Source organism: Schistocerca cancellata, chromosome 4 (assembly GCF_023864275.1).
Source record: "Schistocerca cancellata isolate TAMUIC-IGC-003103 chromosome 4, iqSchCanc2.1, whole genome shotgun sequence".
Taxonomy (NCBI): domain Eukaryota; kingdom Metazoa; phylum Arthropoda; class Insecta; order Orthoptera; family Acrididae; genus Schistocerca; species Schistocerca cancellata.
Genome location: NC_064629.1, coordinates 138,994,179 through 139,013,856, shown reverse-complemented (window position 1 = coordinate 139,013,856; position 19,678 = coordinate 138,994,179).

The following is a 19,678-nucleotide window of genomic DNA, read 5'->3' as shown; positions in this document are numbered from 1 at the left end:
TGTCTTCCGTTTGCAAATCTGACCGCATACACGGTGCTCATGACAGTGACGCTGATTCTGCTTCTGTATTGTCTGTCAATTGCACTTCTTCCCTTTCAGGGAAGTTATTCCTCACAGTCCAAATCCTTGGTCGGGATGTTCGCATGCAGGTGGATACTGGTTCTGCTGCCACTATCATTAATTCTCAGACGTATCTTCAGTTGGGTTCTCCACTCCTATCACCCGTCACTTGGCAATTATGGACGTACAATACACAGAAGATTTCTCTCTTGGGACAATTTAATGCTGAGGTATCTTACAAATCCATCGTTCGCACTGTTCCCATATTTGTGGTCGACCAGAGTAACGCAGAAAATCTCTTTGGTTTCGATGCCTTTCGCGTTTTTGGGTTCTCCATAGATGACTCTGTCAATATCGTCTTTTCCTTGTGCTCAATTGGATTCCTTGTCGACGACATTTTCGTCCCTTTTTTTCTCCTGGGTTAGGCCGTGCAAACGACTTCGAAGCTCATATCACGCTCAAACCCACTGCTCGGCCTAAGTTTTATCGGGCTCGGCCCATTCCTGTGGCCGTTCGTGATCCCGTAAAACGGGAGCTGGATCGTCTCACTACTTCAGGGGTCTTGCTTCCTGTCACTTCCAGTGAGTGGTCCTCTCCTGTCGTCGTCGTTGCTAATCCCAATGGTGATATTCGTCTGTGGCGATTTCAAAGCCACTGTAAATGCGCAATGCCTCATCGACACTTACCCTATGCCCCGACCTGAAGAATTGTTCACTAAACTTGCGGGAGGCCAGTATTTTTGTAAAATTGACCTGTCAGAAGCTTATCATCAACTTCCTCTCGACGCTGCTTCCCGGCAGTTTCTGGTCCTTAACACGCCTTTCGCTCTCTATCAATACCAACGCTTGCCATTCGGGGTTGCTAGTGCCCCTGCTCTCTTTCAGTGATTCTTGGAACAATTATTGCTCCCTGTCCCTGGGTGTATCAATTACATGGACGACATTGTTGTCACTGGCTCCACCACTGAAGAACATCTTCAGAATCTCTGCACACTTTTTCATGTCTTACAGACTGCCGGTCTTAAGTGTAAACTTCAGAAATCACAATTTTTTCAACTCTCTCGGGATGGTATTCATCCGCTTCAGCAAACTGTCCCTGCGATCGATGCCCTTCCTCGCTCTACATCTGTTAAGGAACTGCAGGGGAAAATAGCATACTATCACAGGTTTTTACCATCTGCTGCTTCGGTGGCTCAGCCGTTGCATCGCCTGTTGCATAAAAACGTACCTTTTCACTGGTATGTCTCATGCGATGTGGCTTTCCAAAAATTGAAGACTATGCTGAAACAGGCCGTACCTGGCTACTTATCGACCTGGCCAGCATCTTGTTCTTGCCACGGACGCCTCTCAATATGGGGTTGGTGCAGTCCTTGCGCACCGTTTTTCTGACGGTTCTGAACAACCCATTGCTTATGCCTCCAAAACGCTCACGGATGCCCAAAGAAAATATTCTCAAATTGAAAAAGAAGCTTTGGACATTATTTATGCTCTTCCAAAGTTTGGTGTTTTTCTTTATGGATCCAAATTTCATCTTGTTACGAACCACAAACAACTTGTTTCCTTGTTTCATCTATCAACATTGCTTTCCGACAAGGCTGCACACCGCCTCCAGCGTTGGGCACTTTACTTGTCTCGTTTCAATTATGAGATTCATTTCTGGCTGATGGCTCAACATGTGAATGCTGATGCACTGTCTCGCCTTCACATGGGTCCTGATCTGGCATTCGATAGGGACGAACTTTTGTTTTTCCGCCTGGATGTTGCCGAGCAGCAGGTTGTGGACGGGTTCCCCATCACCGGGGACCGGCTGGCGGCTGCTATGGGTTCTGACCCTACTCTCTCCCTGGTTTTACGCTGTATTCAGAAGGGTTGGCCAGATCGTCCGTCCACTAAGGCTTCTGATCCGTTGTGGAACTACTACGCTTTCCGCTACCGCCTCACGGCTAGGGATGGTGTTATCCTCCTTTCCACTGAAAATACTTCGCCACGTGTTGTGGTACCTGCGTCTTTGCATGCTTTGGTCTTGCGCCTCCTTCACCAAGGGCACTGGCGTCTCGTGCACAAAATCTCTGGTGCGCCGTTATGTGTACTGGCCCGGCATCGACTCTGAAATCGCACACATGGTCGCTGCCTGCGGCCCTTGTGCGTCACAGGCCGCCGCCCCGAAGTCATCTTTGTCACCGTGGCCTTCGCCTGAGAAGCTCTGGGAGCGTATTCATGCTGACTTTGCAGGACCTTTTTTAGGTACTTATTGGCTACTCATAATTGACGCCTACTCTTTCCTTTCATTGTCCGTTGCACGTCGCCTACCACCGCTGCAAACACAAGTGCTCTCGCCCGCATTTTCTCTTTGGAAGACCTTCCCTCTACTCTTGTTACTGATAATGGTCCGCAATTTGCCTCCTCCGAATTTGCAGATTTTTGTGCTTGTCACGGTGTCATGCATGTCCTGGCCCCTCTGTTCCATCCACAATCAAACGGTGAGGCTGAACGACTGGTCCACACATTTAAGGCTACGATGAGGAAACTCCTAACTTCTTCTGCTGCTGATGATGTGCTTCTCCAATTTCTGGCTTCTTACTGTTTCACCCCCATGGGCGACCACAGCCCGGCCTTCCACCTCACAGCCGCGGGTGCCTTCGCTTGGCTGGTTCACCGCCGGTGACCTTGTATGGGTACGGGGATACGGCAGGCGGCCAAAATGGAGTTCGGGCCGCATCTTAAGACACCGTGGCCGATGCCTGTATGAAATGCAGACGGACACGAGTGTTGCAGTGTGTCATTCGGACCAGCTTTGGCCTGTTCCGAATGCCACTACACCACCTTCGGCTCTACCTGACGCTCAGGATCTTGGCATCTCTCATTACTCACAACGCAGCCCTCTCACCGTCATCTCGGTGCCAGCACAAGAACAGACGCCACCAGGAGACCTGCCCATGCAGGGACTGGATGACAATCTGTCGGAGCAACTCTACTCGCCTCCTCCTCCTAAAGACGCAGACACATCGCCCACGTCTCCTGTTATATCAACCGGACTTGCTGCAACTGGCAGATTGGTACACAGGGCCCTGGCAGATTTGATCCCCTACGTCTCCTGTCATCTCGACCCGTTATCATCGGGGACACTTCCGTCCATACGGGAAGCCTCCTCCTCGAGACTTTACGGCCAGTCAAACACCTATGGACGTTAGCAATCTACAGGCCACCTCCATCAAGACCAGTGCAAAAAATTCAAAGGGGGGGGGGGGGGGGGGAAGTGTCATGACTCGCCGATCCTTCAAAGTGCCGCCGCACAGTTACGCGCGTCCTCTATATGCGGCACTGCCTGCCAGCCATGCAGCAGCCGCGCCACCTAAGCGGCCAAGCAGCCAGCGGCCGCTAGACTTGGACTCAGTGCTGATTTGAATGTTACCGTGTTCACACGTCTTGCTTTGTCAACTTGCTCTGTGACTTACATGTGTTCTCGTTTTTGAAATATGTGTTCAACTTGATGTTATAACATGTTCATTCCATTTCATTTGGCTGTCAGTGTGCAACCCTAAGAATTTTGTTGTAGGTACATTATCTATGGAGATGTTATCTAGTTTTAAATTTAAGGGACTCTGTTTTCTGTTCATTCTAAAGCATATTGTATTTGTTTTCTTTACGTTGAGTTACTTTGTTTTCCTGAGACCATTTGTGAACATCCCTCAGCACTTCAGTAGAATTTTCCAAAATTTGTGCTGGTGTCTTACTGGTGATTACTATGTTGCTGTCATTCGCAAACAATATCTTCTCTCCATGGCTGATATGTTGCGGGAAATCATTTATACACACCAGTAATAATACAGGGCCTAGTACACTTCCTTGAGGGACCCCAATATTGATACATTGTGGATCAGATATGTTTCTCAATGTACTTTGATCCACTGGAGACATGTGTGATCTCTACTGACTGTACTGTTTTCTAGATATGAACGAAACCATTTGAGAACCACTCCCCTTACTCCTAGTGCTTCTAATTTTTGCGACAGCTTCTGGTGGTCAACTGTATCAAATGCCTTAAACAGGTCTAGGAAAAGGCCAGTTACATAGCTGTTCTCATCTAGTGCTTCTAAAACTGTTTTTGTAAATTGTGCTATTGCAGATTCTGTACCTCTACCAGGCCTGAAAACATGCTGGTCATTACAGAGAAGGTTGAATTTACTTAGATACCTCAAAAGCCTGTTTTTCGTTATTGTTTCTATCACTTTGGAAAAGCAAGACAATAGGGCTATTGGTCTGTAGTTCTCAATGGTTTCTACATCACCTTTCCTGTGAACTGGTAAAATTTTGGCATGCTTCAGATAGTCAAGGAAGCAACCAGTTTTGAAGGATTCATTTATGATTTGTTAGTGGAGCTTTGATACCATTGATGCATTTTTCAGCACACACATTGGGATTTCATCTAAACCAGCCGAGTTTTTATTCCTTAATTGGCTTACAACATTGCATACTTCCTCCTCAGTAGTTGGAAGCAATACCATTGAGTTTACTATATGCTTCTGTATTGGTTGATTAGCAACTTTTCGAAAAATTTTCTGTAAGTTCGTTGCAATGCTGCTAAAGTAGGTACTCACATAATTTGCTAATTCTTTCGGGTTACTTTCTAAGTTTTCCTTGTTCCTGATTTGTACAGGGTGTTTCAAAAATGACCGGTTTATTTGAAACGGCAATACAAACTAAACGAGCAGCGATAGAAATACACCGTTTGTTGCAATATGCTTGGTACAACAGTACATTTTCAGGCAGACAAACTTTCGAAATTACAGTAGTTACAATTTTCAACAACAGATGGCGCTGCGGTCTGGGAAACTCTATAGTACGATATTTTCCACATATCCACCATGCGTAGCAATAATATGGCGTAGTCTCTGAATGAAATTACCCGAAACCTTTGACAACGTGTCTGGTGGAATGGCTTCACATGCAGATGAGATGTACTGCTTCAGCTGTTCAATTGTTTCTGGATTCTGGCGGTACACCTGGTCTTTCAAGTGTCCCCACAGAAAGAAGTCACAGGGGTTCATGTCTGGCGAATAGGGAGGCCAATCCACGCCGCCTCCTGTATGTTTCGGATAGCCCAAAGCAATCACACGATCATCGAAATATTCATTCAGGAAATTAAAGACGTCGGCCGTGCGATGTGGCCGGGCACCATCTTGCATAAACCACGAGGTGTTCGCAGTGTCGTCTAAGGCAGTTTGTACCGCCACAAATTCACGAAGAATGTCCAGATAGCGTGATGCAGTAATCGTTTCGGATCTGAAAAATGGGCCAATAATTCCTTTGGAAGAAATGCCGGCCCATACCAGTACTTTTTGAGGATGCAGGGACGATGGGACTGCAACATGGGGCTTTTCGGTTCCCCATATGCGCCAGTTCTGTTTATTGACGAAGCCGTCCAGGTAAAAATAAGCTTCGTCAGTAAACCAAATGCTGCCCACATGCATATCGCCATCATCAATCCTGTGCACTATATCGTTAGCGAATGTCTCTCGTGCAGCAATGGTAGCGGCGCTGAGGGGTTGCCGCGTTTGAATTTTGTATGGATAGAGGTGTAAACTCTGGCGCATGAGACGATACGTGGACGTTGGCGTCATTTGGACCGCAGCTGCAACACGGCGAACGGAAACCCGAGGCTGCTGTTGGATCACCTGCTGCACTAGCTGCGCGTTGCCCTCTGTGGTTGCCGTACGCGGTCGTCCTACCTTTCCAGCACGTTCATCCGTCACGTTCCCAGTCCGTTGAAATTTTTCAAACAGATCCTTTATTGTATCACTTTTCGGTCCTTTGGTTACATTAAACCTCCGTTGAAAACTTCGTCTTGTTGCAACAACACTGTGTTCTAGGCGGTTGAATTCCAACACCAGAAAAATCCTCTGTTCTAAGGAATAAACCATGTTGTCTACAGCACACTTGCACGTTGTGAACAGCACACGCTTACAGCAGAAAGACAACGTACAGAATGGCGCACCCACAGACTGCGTTGTCTTCTATATCTTTCACATCACTTGCAGCGCCATCTGTTGTTGAAAATTGTAACTACTGTAATTTCGAAAGTTTGTCCGCCTGAAAATGTACTGTTGTCCCAAGCATATTGCAACAAACGGTGTATTTCTATCGTTGCTCGTTTAGTTTTTATTGCCGTTTCAAATATACCGGTCATTTTTGAAACACCCTGTATGTTTGTGCCTCTCTGCTTCACAGTTCCTGTTTCTTGTTTCACTACAGTCCATGTAGCTTTACTTTTATTATTGGCTAAATTTATGAACCTATCGTTAGCTGATTTTTTTTTTTTTATAGGTGTGTGTTCAGAGTTGCAAGCAGACCTCTGGATATTAAAAAAGGCAGGACATGTCTCTTAATCAATGCATGTTCTGCAATGTGCTCCCAGGCTGGTCACAAGTTCAGTGGTACAGCACTCCATTACTCCACCAGTGTAGTTGACAACTGCATGCAGATGTGCTGCAGTATGTCTTCTGCACACATGCTAGGTAGAAATTAAACCTCGCAATATCAAGAGGGGGAAGGGGGAGGATACTTTATGCCCAGTTTTCAAAAATATTGTAATCTAGTCAGTTACTTTATACACTCCTGGAAATTAAAATAAGAACACCGTGAATTCATTGTCCCAGGAAGGGGAAACTTTATTGACACATTCCTGGGGTCAGGTAGATCACATGATCACACTGACAGAACCACAGGCACATAGACACAGGCAACAGAGCATGCACAATGTCGGCACTAGTACAGTGTATATCCACCTTTCGCAGCAATGCAGGCTGCTATTCTCCCATGGAGACGATCGTAGAGATGCTGGATGTAGTCCTGTGGAACGGCTTGCCATGCCATTTCCACCTGGCTCCTCAGTTGGACCAGCGTTCGTGCTGGACGTGCAGACCGCGTGAGACGACGCTTCATCCAGTCCCAAACATGCTCAATGGGGGACAGATCCGGAGATCTTGCTGGCCAGGGTAGTTGACTTACACCTTCTAGAGCACGTTGGGTGGCACGGGATACATGCGGACGTGCATTGTCCTGTTGGAACAACAAGTTTCCTTGCCGGTCTAGGAATGGTAGAACGATGGGTTCGATGACGGTTTGGATGTACCGTGCACTATTCAGTGTCCCCTCGACGATCACCAGTGGTGTACGGCCAGTGTAGGAGATCGCTCCCCACACCATGATGCCGGGTGTTGGCCCTGTGTGCCTCGGTCATATGCAGCCCTGATTGTGGCGCTCACCTGCACGGTGCCAAACACGCATACGACCATCATTGGCACCAAGGCAGAAGCGACTCTCATCGCTGAAGACGACACGTCTCCATTCGTCCCTCCATTCATGCCTGTCGCGACACCACTGGAGGCGGGCTGCACGATGTTGGGGCGTGAGCGGAAGACGGCCTAACGGTGTGCGGGACCGTAGCCCAGCTTCATGGAGACGGTTGCGAATGGTCCTCGCCGATACCCCAGGAGCAACAGTGTCCCTAATTTGCTGGGAAGTGGCGGTGCGGTCCCCTACGGCACTGCGTAGGATCCTACGGTCTTGGCGTGCATCTGTGCGTCGCTGCGGTCCGGTCCCAGGTCGACGGGCACGCGCACGTTCCGCCGACCACTGGCGACAACATCGATGTACTGTGGAGACCTCACACCCCATGTGTTGAGCAATTCGGCGGTACGTCCACCCGGCCTCCCGCATGCCCACTATACGCCCTCGCTCAAAGTCCGTCAACTGCACATACGGTTCATGTCCACGCTGTCGCGGCATGCTACCAGTGTTAAAGACTGCGATGGAGCTCCGTATGCCACGGGAAACTGGCTGACACTGACGGCGGCGGTGCACAAATGCTGCGCAGCTAGCGCCATTCGACGGCCAACACCGCGGTTCCTGGTGTGTCCGCTGTGCCGTGCGTGTGATCATTGCTTGTACAGCCCTCTCGCAGTGTCCGGAGCAAGTATGGTGGGTCTGACACACCGGTGTCAATGTGTTCTTTTTTCCATTTCCAGGAGTGTATTTTTAAATTTTGAAAAAAAAAATATTGTTGAATTCTTCTACCAGACTTCACATATGTTTTAAATTTTTCAGTTAAACTTAACCCAAAAATTTAAAGCTCAGTAATAGATGTTACTTTCTCAGTGAATATTGTATTCAATATTTCTAGGTTCAGGGCCTTAATTACACACCAGCATATCTCTAAAAAGTATATTGAGAGTAAAAGTCAACAAAAATGAACAAAATTTGAATTTTTAATTTTTTTGTGGTTTTCATAAAGCCAGTTGAGCACATTATTGTAAGTGCATTGCTATTGCTAAGAGTGGTTTAAAAGGTTTTCAGGTTCTGGACCCTACTTACATATCAGTATGCCTTTAAAAAGTATGTTATTAATGTAATTCAACAACTAATGAATTCTTTTTTTTTTAATTGTTAAGGGTGTGTATAAAGTACCCCCTGCATTATGAGAGCTCCTGTACCTGCACTGGTCAAGGAAGCTCCCCACTGTCATCCATAAAAACGAAGTCGGGGTAGAATGCACTCCTCAAAGAACAAACATCAGCAAGGAGCAAAATGTCACAAGGATGTTGACTATTGAGTGTACTGTGTTCAAAGATTTGGAATCAATACATCCATGCATCACTATTTTTGCCCCTCACAATAACACCTGGAACACAAAAATTACCATGTTTGACAATGTTTCAGGGTGCATGTGGCCTCATATGGCAAGAGGATGGTGCACGTAATGCACCCAAGAACACTGTCAAACATGATGGTTTTGGTGGGCTAGGTGTTAAGGTTTAGCTAAGATGGTCCACATGTATTTGTCAAGCCACTCCATTGTGAACACTTACATTAATACTATGAAGTATTGATATATTACAAAAAACTGGAGATCCTTTTGTCGGAATTACTTTCCGCACCAAACTTTAGGTGATTGGACTTGTCAAACATTTTTAATGTTCATGTTGGTAGAAGTAAGGCAATGTCTCGTGTAGAAATAAAGTAATTATTGTATTTGTGAAATACTGTAATGAAGTAATGTTGATGCTTCTGGACTGAGTCTTCATTTTTTAATCTTTGTGTTAAAAGTATATATTTTAATGTAACTGCTGTACAGTAAATGTGATCAGTTTCATAAAAAGTGTGAAAATAAATTTTTGTTGTTTAATAAAGATTTCAAGCTTTTAGTAAAGTTATATTTATGCTAAATAGACATTATGCACCTCATTACTTTTTCACATAAAAAAGTGGTGCCTTGGTGAGAGTTGATTTGGGAGTTGTAGTAAACATGGGCAATAACGTTCCACTGATAACATGTATCCAACAAAAATATTTTCAAAAAAGAATGTTGATTCATTTGTAATAGAGAATGGCACTTTTACCTTCGTATGCTTGCAGTATATTGAAATATAAATGTAATAATTCCATTAAGTCATAATGAAGCATTAGTGACACCTCATGACTGTTGCTAGAAGTATTATTTGGTTTCACTATAGAAAAAGTAAATGAAAGATGCACATACACATTCAAAAAACCCAGTTACTTTTATTATTGGTGTTGAGTACAGAATACACTTTACATATTCCCACAATAAAAAGTTAGAGGCAAGGTCAGGGAAATGCATGTGAGTGACTTGGCATACACTTCAATGTGCTGATCACCTCAAAGCAATACAGTACTTGAATTAGGGGCTGTGACGTAAACAAACATCTTGCATAAAGTGTCTACAAGTATGGTTACATAGACATTTAGGATGAGAGAAACATGAACTAGTAATAAATTGAGTAAATGTTACATATAAAGAATGTTTCAGAACTGCTGAATCATTTAACAATAAGTGTTTACTGTCCAGAGCATGTTACTGTTTTACAAACTGTGCTGGAGAAATTAGTTTCACTAAAAATCTGTGAGGATAATGAGAGGTTAATATGGGATCATGCAGGAATATGTTTATAAAATTGGAGATTGTGGTTCTTCCAGTCTTGAATGAATGTGTAACCTGAGATCACAGTTGATTTTGCATGTTAAACAGTTATTAACCTAAAACTATTGTCATAAAGAAGTACAGAAGTATGCTATATCTGAAAAGTATGCTGTATCACAGTACAATTTTCTTCATTGCATTGCCTGTACAAATGAACATCAAAACATAAAGTTTATGTAAACTTGAAAAATTGATTTTATATATATATACACTCCTGGAAATGGAAAAAAGAACACATTCACACCGGTGTGTCAGACCCACCATACTTGCTCCGGACACTGCGAGAGGGCTGTACAAGCAATGATCACACGCACGGCACAGCGGACACACCAGGAACCGCGGTGTTGGCCGTCGAATGGCGCTAGCTGCGCAGCATTTGTGCTCCGCCGCCTTCAGTGTCAGCCAGTTTGCCGTGGCATACGGAGCTCCATCGCAGTCTTTAACACTGGTAGCATGCCGCGACAGCGTGGACGTGAACCGTATGTGCAGTTGACGGACTTTGAGCGAGGGCGTATAGTGGGCATGCGGGAGGCCGGGTGGACGTACTGCCGAATTGCTCAACACGTGGGGCGTGAGGTCTCCACAGTACATCGATGTTGTCGCCAGTGGTCGGCGGAAGGTGCACGTGCCCGTCGACCTGGGACCGGACCGCAGCGACGCACGGATGCACGCCAAGACCGTAGGATCCTACGCAATGCCGTAGGGGACCACACCGCCACTTCCCAGCAAATTAGGGACACTGTTGCTCCTGGAGTATCGGCGAGGATCAATCGCAACCGTCTCCATGAAGCTGGGCTACGGTCCCGCACACCGTTAGGCCGTCTTCCGCTCACGCCCCAACATCGTGCAGCTCGCCTCCAGTGGTGTCGCGACAGGCGTGAATGGAGGGACGTATGGAGACGTGTCGTCTTCAGCGATGAGAGTCGCTTCTGCCTTGGTGCCAATGATGGTCGTATGCGTGTTTGGCGCCGTGCAGGTGAGCGCCACAATCAGGACTGCATACGACCGAGGCACACAGGGCCAACACCCCGCATCATGGTGTGGGGAGCGATCTCCTACACTGGCTGTACACCACTGGTGATCGTCGAGGGGACACTGAATAGTGCACGGTACATCCAAACCGTCATCGAACCCATCGTTCTACCATTGCTAGACCGGCAAGGGAACTTGCTGTTCCAACAGGACAATGCACGTCCGCATGTATCCCGTGCCACCCAACGTGCTCTAGAAGGTGTAAGTCAACTACCCTGGCCAGCAAGATCTCCGGATCTGTCCCCCATTGAGCATGTTTGGGACTGGATGAAGCGACGTCTCACGCGGTCTGCACGTCCAGCACGAACGCTGGTCCAACTGAGGCACCAGGTGGAAATGGCATGGCAAGCCGTTCCACAGGACTACATCCAGCATCTCTACGATTGTCTCCATGGGAGAATAGCAGCCTGCATTGCTGCGAAAGATGGATATACACTGCACTAGTGCCGACATTGTGCATGCTCTGTTGCCTGTGTCTATGTGCCTGTGGTTCTGTCAGTGTGATCATGTGATGTATCTGACCCCAGGAATTTGTCAATAAAATTTCCCCTTCCTGGGACAATGAATTCACGGTGTTCTTATTTCAATTTCCAGGAGTGTATATATATATATATTTCAACATCATCTTTGCCTCTGTACTTCCGTCCCGACTGACATCTCTGCCCAAACTCTTTGCCTTTACAAATGTCTGCTTGTGTCTGCGTATATGCGGATGGATATGTGTGTGTGTGCGAGTGTATACCTGTCCTTTTTTCCCCCTAAGGTAAGTCTTTCCGCTCCCGGGATTGGAATGACTCCTTACCCTCTCCCTTAAAACCCATATCCTTTTGTCTTTCCTTCTCCTTCCCTCTTTCCTGATGAGGCAACCGTTGGTTGCGAAAGCTAGATTTTTGTGTGTATGTTTGTGTTTGTTAGTGTGTCTATCGACCTGCCAGCGCTTTTGTTTGGTAAGTCTCATCATCTTTCTTTTTAAATATATTTTTCCCACGTGGAATGTTTCCCTCTATTATATATATATATATATATATATATATATATATATATATATATATATATATATATATATATATATATATAAAATAGAAGGAAACATTCCACGTAGGAAAAATATACCTAAAAACAAAGATGATGTGACTTACCAAATGAAAGTGCTGGCAGGTCGACACACACAAACATACACACAAAATTCAAGCTTTCGCAACAAACTGTTGCCTCATCAGGAAAGAGGGAAGGAGAGGGAAAGACGAAAGGATGTGGGTTTTAAGGGAGAGGGTAAGGAGTTATTCCAGTCCTGGGAGCGGAAAGACTTTCCTTAGGGGGAAAAAGGGACGGGTATACACTCGCACACATACACATATCCATCCACACATATACAGACACAAGCAGTCTGCTTGTGTCTGTATATGTGTGGATGGATATGTGTATGTGTACGAGTGTATACCCGTCCCTTTTTCCCCCTAAGGAAAGTCTTTCCGCTCCCAGGACTGGAATAACTCCTTACCCTCTCCCTTAAAACCCACATCCTTTCGTCTTTCCCTCTCCTTCCCTCTTTCCTGATGAGGCAACAGTTTGTTTCGAAAGCTTGAATTTTGTGTGTATGTTTGTGTGTCTGTCGACCTGCCAGCACTTTCATTTGGTAAGTCACATCATCTTTGTTTTTATATATATATATATATATATATATATATATATATATATATATATATATATACTGTTTTAGAACTGAGGAATCATTTACTCACATTGGTTCTTGTTAAAAAATAACTGTGCCATATTTAGTATATCTTTCATATGAACCATTTTTCTGCTGCTCCTTTTCTGTTTCGGTGGTTTCATTGCATTGAGGAATAATTATTCACAAAAAAACTGAATGAAATTGATACCTAGTTATCCATCTTGGTAATAAATGCAATATTTCATAAAATTTGATTCACTGCATATGTAAAACACATAAGCAGTAAAACAACAGCCGGCCAGAGTGGCCGAGCGGTTTTAGGCACTTCAGTCTGGAACCGCGCGACCGCTCCGGTTGCAGGTTCGAATCCTCCCTCGGGCATGGATGTTTGTGATGTCCTTAGGTTAGTTAGATTTAAGTAGTTCTAAGTTCTAGGGAACTGATGCCCACAGATGTTAAGTCCCATAGTGCTCAGAGCCATTTGAACCACTTTGAGTAAAACAACAAATGCACACATTTGCAGTTAGTGTTTAGTGTCCCACCAACAACAAGGTCACTAGAGAGCACACCTTCATGTACAGTACCATGAAATATATTAAATTTTTCCTGTTTCATTGAACAATACATGATATTGTGCTTCCAGTTGTCACTGGCAGTTGATACTTTTGTTCACTCAATCAGGAGCTTAATCCAAAGAGAAAAAAAGAAAAGTTATTTTATACTGCTATGGGAAATAATATCTAAGAATCTCAAGACTGAGTTTTCTGCCAACCATGTCTAGAGCAACTCACATCAGGTTTATGTGAGAGAGCATTACAGCATTTCTTTTACAATTAGAGCTACATAATGAGGACAAACTGTGTCTGCATAAATTGCCATCAGTTTGTTCCCACAACACAGACATATAACAACATATGAACTAGATACAAAACCCTCACTGCAGTCTATAAAGACCATAACTATTAGGCTATTGTCTGGTAGGGTACTGTCAAAATAACATGACCATACTAAACTCCAAACATGGTGTGAGTTCATCCTTTATGATCTACAACATCCATCAAGGAATATGGTATCTGGTAGAGGTTCATTGTTGCTTCTAAAGCAGTGTTTAAATGGCAGGATCTTCAGCCACTGTATAACTGTGTGTCCTCAATTTATGACTTTTGATACAGTGTGTAGCCTATGATTAGCAAACTTTCCATTTCAACTGACAAAACAACTATACATTAAATAATCTTTCCAGTGGTGCAGTATGGCCTCAATGAGACAATAGCAAAGTGATGATAACCAACAACTGCATGAAATCTTGCAGCTGCAATATGCCTTCTGACACACACACAAATCTTCATTAAGTCTGATTTCATGGGAATTTTCTCCCTATATATGAAACTGTCATCAAGTGGTGTATCACTTCCAGTAGAAAATATGGTGACTGCAAGTATTTGAAAGCAAACATCATGTCTGTGTCACCTGTACCTGCACTTGCTGCCAACACATCCATATTCTTCCACCGATAACAAAAGGAAAGGCATACATCATACACACTATAAAGATGACAAGTTGAGTTTCAGACAGGCACAATGACAGGACTGTTACACATTCAGCTTCCAGCCAAAGCCTTCTTCAGAAAAGAAAACACAAACACATTCATTCACACAAGTAAGCAGAACTCACCTGCCACCATCCCCAACAGCTTGAACAGGAATGTGTTGGCATTCTGGTCTGAGCTGCGAGAGATGGCAGTCATATGTGTATGAGATGTGTTTGTATGTGTGAATGAAAGTATGTGTGTTTTCTTTTCTGAAGAAGGCTTTGGCTGAATGCTAAATATGTAACAGTCTTTGCATTGTGTCTGTCTGCAACTCAACATGTCATCTTTACGGTGAGTAGCAATCTATACTTTTCCTTATATTGTTGGTATTCCAACCTGGAGTTTCCATTGTTTGCTTATTCTTCCACCCATGTGTGGTTATGATTAGTTCTTATTCTGTTACCTAAAAGTGCAGCCAATTACAAATTGCTACAAGCTCACACCAAAAACTAAAGACAGGCAATTATCCATCTGTAGATAATTGATTCATTGTGCATAGGTGTACATAAATAAGACCTGATGCCTCAAATTTTTAAGCTGTAGATATTTTTGTAGCATGTAGGTTCTAGATGGGATTTATACATGCACATCTAGATGGAAACATGAAACTATCTGTTTGGTGTGCCAAAAGCAGGAACAAGATCAGAGGCTGTGAGAAGGCAGCACTGATGCATTGAACCCCCTGTACCCCAAGTACAGAAAAATTATTTTTTTTCTTTTCTTACATTAGGCCTCAGAGTAGGGTGTAGTCCATAATAAGTAATAACCCATACACTTCAGAAGATTCAGGTTGTTCTGAAGAGGATAACATTACACACTAAAGACAAAGTTTATCTGAACCAGAATGGCACTGACAGTGAAACAGTGATTAGAGATCCAATGGGTATATTTTTTGATATATAATACAGTACTTGCTTAGTGGCTGTTGCCTTCATTTAGTTACAACTACAAAACAGGTTGGGCCTATTCTATAAACCAGTAAAACATGCTAATCTAAACTCTTACATTCTCCAACTGGTAGCTCTCACATGCATCCTACAGCCATGGCTAGAGAGTCTGTTATTAAACAGAGTTATAAAACAGCAAGAGCAATCAAGATTACTGAAATGCAACAACTGGGTATAGCAACAATAGGTACTGCTACTGAAAAGCCCCACAATATTAGCAAAGAAACATAAAACTACATAAGTAAATCCAGGTGTCATGCCTCCAGTGAACAATACACCTTCCTATTGGGCTCATTTATTTGTTTTGAGATATGTGAAACACCTTTCCATAATGAACAGGTATGATAGTTTAATAATTATGCTTTTCACTTATTTTCTCTTCTTTATATGTGCTTTTTTCCTTCTGTCTGTGCCCACCTTCACGGTTGTACTGTGGTTTCAATTATGTTAAATGATAAATTGATATTACTAATCAAATACCTGGTAATTTCTAGCATTAACAACAGGTTATTTGCCCAGGTGTCAGGTTTTACAGTACAACAAATCAAGGTGCAAAAGTTAATTAATGCAGTCAGTACATAATTCACAGTCATTGTTCAGGAGATGAAGAAGTACAAGACATCACTTCTTGATGTCATGAACTTAAGCAACTGGAAATTTGGAATTATTGAGTTCAGTGGAGAAGCCCTACACAGAAATGTGTGGACATGATGCAGCTGGACATCACACACATAAGAAAAATCCTCTGAGAGAACTTAGCAAAAAATGACAAGAAATGTAAGTCACAAAAATATCAAACAAACTTTAGACAGTTACATGGAGTATGTCAAGAACAAGGAAACTGCCTGTGATTTTTGGAATTTGTTAACCCAAACTTTTGAGTGGAAAGGTATGGCTAATCAACTTTTATTAAGAAAGACTCTGGTGACAATGAAGTTTAATGCAAATGATAATACTATAGATTTTTTTTTTAATTTGATAAGTTAATATATGATCTGAAAGCACTGGGTGCTAATATTGAAAAAAAATGATGTTGTGATCAGTTTGTTACTAACAATGCCTCCACAATATGAAGTTGTAGCAAGAGAGCAATTGAATCTAAATTTTTTAAGGAGTATACTATTAGATGAAGAAGCAAAACATAATAATTCTAAAGGCAACAAAAGGTCATTAAATGAATTGTCTTTGTCACTAGCATTTGTTTCTCAGTAAGGTGAAAGGTAATATCAAGTGACAACCAACTCTCAAGGTATTTACAATTCAACTGTAGCTCAGTCTAAATATATCTGTTACAGATGTGGGAGACCAGATCATATAGGACACCCACGTGCACAGTTAAATTTCCACAGAAGCATAAAAGTAACAATTCTGCTAACATAGAAAAAAACTGTGCAAGAAATAGGTCAAAGTGAAATAATTTGTCTTTCTCAGCTGTCACTGGAAGTTTTCCATGTGGCAAAGTAGAGTCGTTTCCTTGACTTGTGGCAACAGAACATTTATTTAATGAATCTGTTCCCTTGGTGCATGTGTAGGAACTGGAAAATCCAATTAGAATAAAGGTTGTCAAAACACATACATTTTAGTTTGCCAGAAGGTTGGAGAAGGTAATGCTGAATGCATTGTTTCTGGAAGGAAATTGCAAATGAAAATAAAATATGTTCTTGTAGTGTAATGTTTACTAAATAATTTATTGTCAGTGTGTAAACTAGAAATGGCTGGGTACTACGTTGTTTTTCAAGCTTCAGTGGGTTCAGTTCAAGGGGGATAAAGTTATAACTGTAACTCAGAAAAGATTCAGGCATGTATACCCTTTCATTCAAACATACTATGAGTTCTGCATGCAATGCTTGTGCTTGAGACAGTGGTGTAGTGTTGTGGCATAAATGAAGAAGCTTCATTATCTAGCAGAGTCTCGTGTTGAAGCCAAACAACCTATTGAACTGATACATAGTAATGTGCTTTGTTCTGTAACACCTGTTTCTTTTGATAGAAAGAAAGAAAGAAATAGTGACGTTTATACTCACTTTACAGCAGCTTATACTCTTCAATCAAAGTCTAAAGTGTTTCATTATTTTAAAGTATATGTCTACTGCTCATTTTAAAATGAAAATCAGCAGTTTTAATTGTGACAGTGGTCGGCAATACATTTCAAATGAAATGACAAAATTATTTGAAGAAAAGGGAGTGCAGTTCTAGTTTATCATAAGGTGTACACCTCAGCAAAATAGAGCAGCAGAATGACTAAATCATACTATCATTGAAAAGGTTCACTGTACAATTCTTGGATGCAAACCTGGATAGCAATTTTGATCAGAAGTGGTACTGGCAATCATTTATATCATTAACTGTAGTTCTACTTCAGCTTTAGATGGAGCAATTCTAGCAACATTATGCTATGGAAGGAAGCCAAATTTAAAGAAACTATGTGTGTTTGGGTGTGATGCAGACTTGCACATTCCAAAGAAACTATCAACAAATAAATTTGACATCAGGTCATTAAAATGTTCCACTACTGGGTATTGTCCAAATGGTTACAGATTATGGAGCCCCAAACAACACAATATTGTGTTTATATATCTAAAAACAAAGATGATGAGACTTACCAAACAAAAGCGCTGGCAGGTCGATAGATACACAAACAAACACAAACATACACACAAAATTTTGTGTGTATGTTTGTGTTTGTTTGTGTATCTATCGACCTGCCAGTGCTTTTGTTTGGTAAGTCTCATCATCTTTGTTTTTAGATATATTTTTCCCACGTGTAATGTTTCCCTCTATTATATACAATATTGTGTTTGTAAGAGATGCAATTTTTTAAGAAGATGAGTTTCTATTTAAATGTGAAAGTTGTAATGATTGGATCTTGAAGGAAACTGTTAAAATGGGCAGAACATAGCAGAAGAAAAGGCCATTAGAACGAAACTAACAAAGAGTAAACTGGAGAAACCGTTGAAGATAACTCAAAGCCTGTGGTTTCAACAGTGAAGGAAGCAGAATATCTGTGGAAAAGCAACAGAATAACAAGAAAACCTAGATACTTTGAGGATTATATGATGTTAGCCTTGAATGAAGAAGTATTTGTGGAAAACTTACCTCTGAATTTTGAAGATGTGAAGGATCAGCATGATAAAGAAGAATGGACAAAAATACTGTAATAAAGAAAATATTAGATTCCCTGTTATCTAGTGGAACTTGGACTTACTCATCCCTTCCAGCAAATAAAAGAGCCATTGACAGTAAGTAGGTGTTTTCTAAGTAAAAAGAGGTCCATCTGGAAATACTGAAAGGTATAAGGCACATTTAGTTGTTAAAGGTTGTGCTCAGGTAAAAGGATATGACTATGAGGAGACTCATACTCCAGTTGTTTAACTCACAACACTGAGAATTTTTCTTAGTGTGGTGAATGAAATTGATTTTTTTATGTAACAAATGGATGTACAAAATATGTTTCCAGCACTTATTCCCAAAAACATTACCCATAACTGAGGATTGAATGCATACATCCAAAGTAGACTATTGTGAGGCAAGAAATATTGCACACTGGTGCAAGAATTCACGGGGCATAACATACTGAGGATAGCCTCTTTGCCAAAATTCTCACCTATTCTGTCCATTTGAATTGACAGTCTACATTCATCCCCAAGAATTTTGTATCAGTTACACAATCTAATACACTGATGTTTCTTTTCAATAAAGTACGTATATACAGTTTGTCTTTTTCACATTTAAGGTTACTCTATGCTTTAATGATTAGTTGTGAGAGCTTCATTGGATTTTTCTGTTAACTGAGTTGAATTTTTGTCTGTAATCACTACAGAGCTATCATCAGCACATAGTATTTTTTTCTCCATATCTGGCGCTCTGTGGGAAATCATTTATACAGTGAAAGTGAACAGGAATAATTGTCGAATCTGGGGTACAAAGCATCCACATGAATGCATTGAATTTGAGTGTGATTCCCAAAAGGTAAATATTTTTTTGTGCCTTGTGACATCAAAAACTGTAGGGGCCATTGTTCTTTGCTGAGAGCACTGTCCCTGGATATTCCTACTTGGACATGTTGCAGCAATGGCTGATGCCTCAAATGTAATCAGACTCTCCGTTCATCTTTCAGCAGGATGGGGCTCCATCCCATTTTCATCATGAAGTTCGTGGGTACCTGAACATGGATCTGCCGCATCGATGGATCAGCAGTGCTACAGAAGAGGGCAGCTGTTTCATGAAATGGCCTCCCCGATTGCCAGATCTCGCTCCGTGTAACTTTTCTCTGTGGGGACATATTAAAGATCTGGTGTATGTACGGCCTCTACCACATGATGTAGCAGAGCAACTGCCACAGATGATGCCATGCTGGGATGTATATGGCAAGAA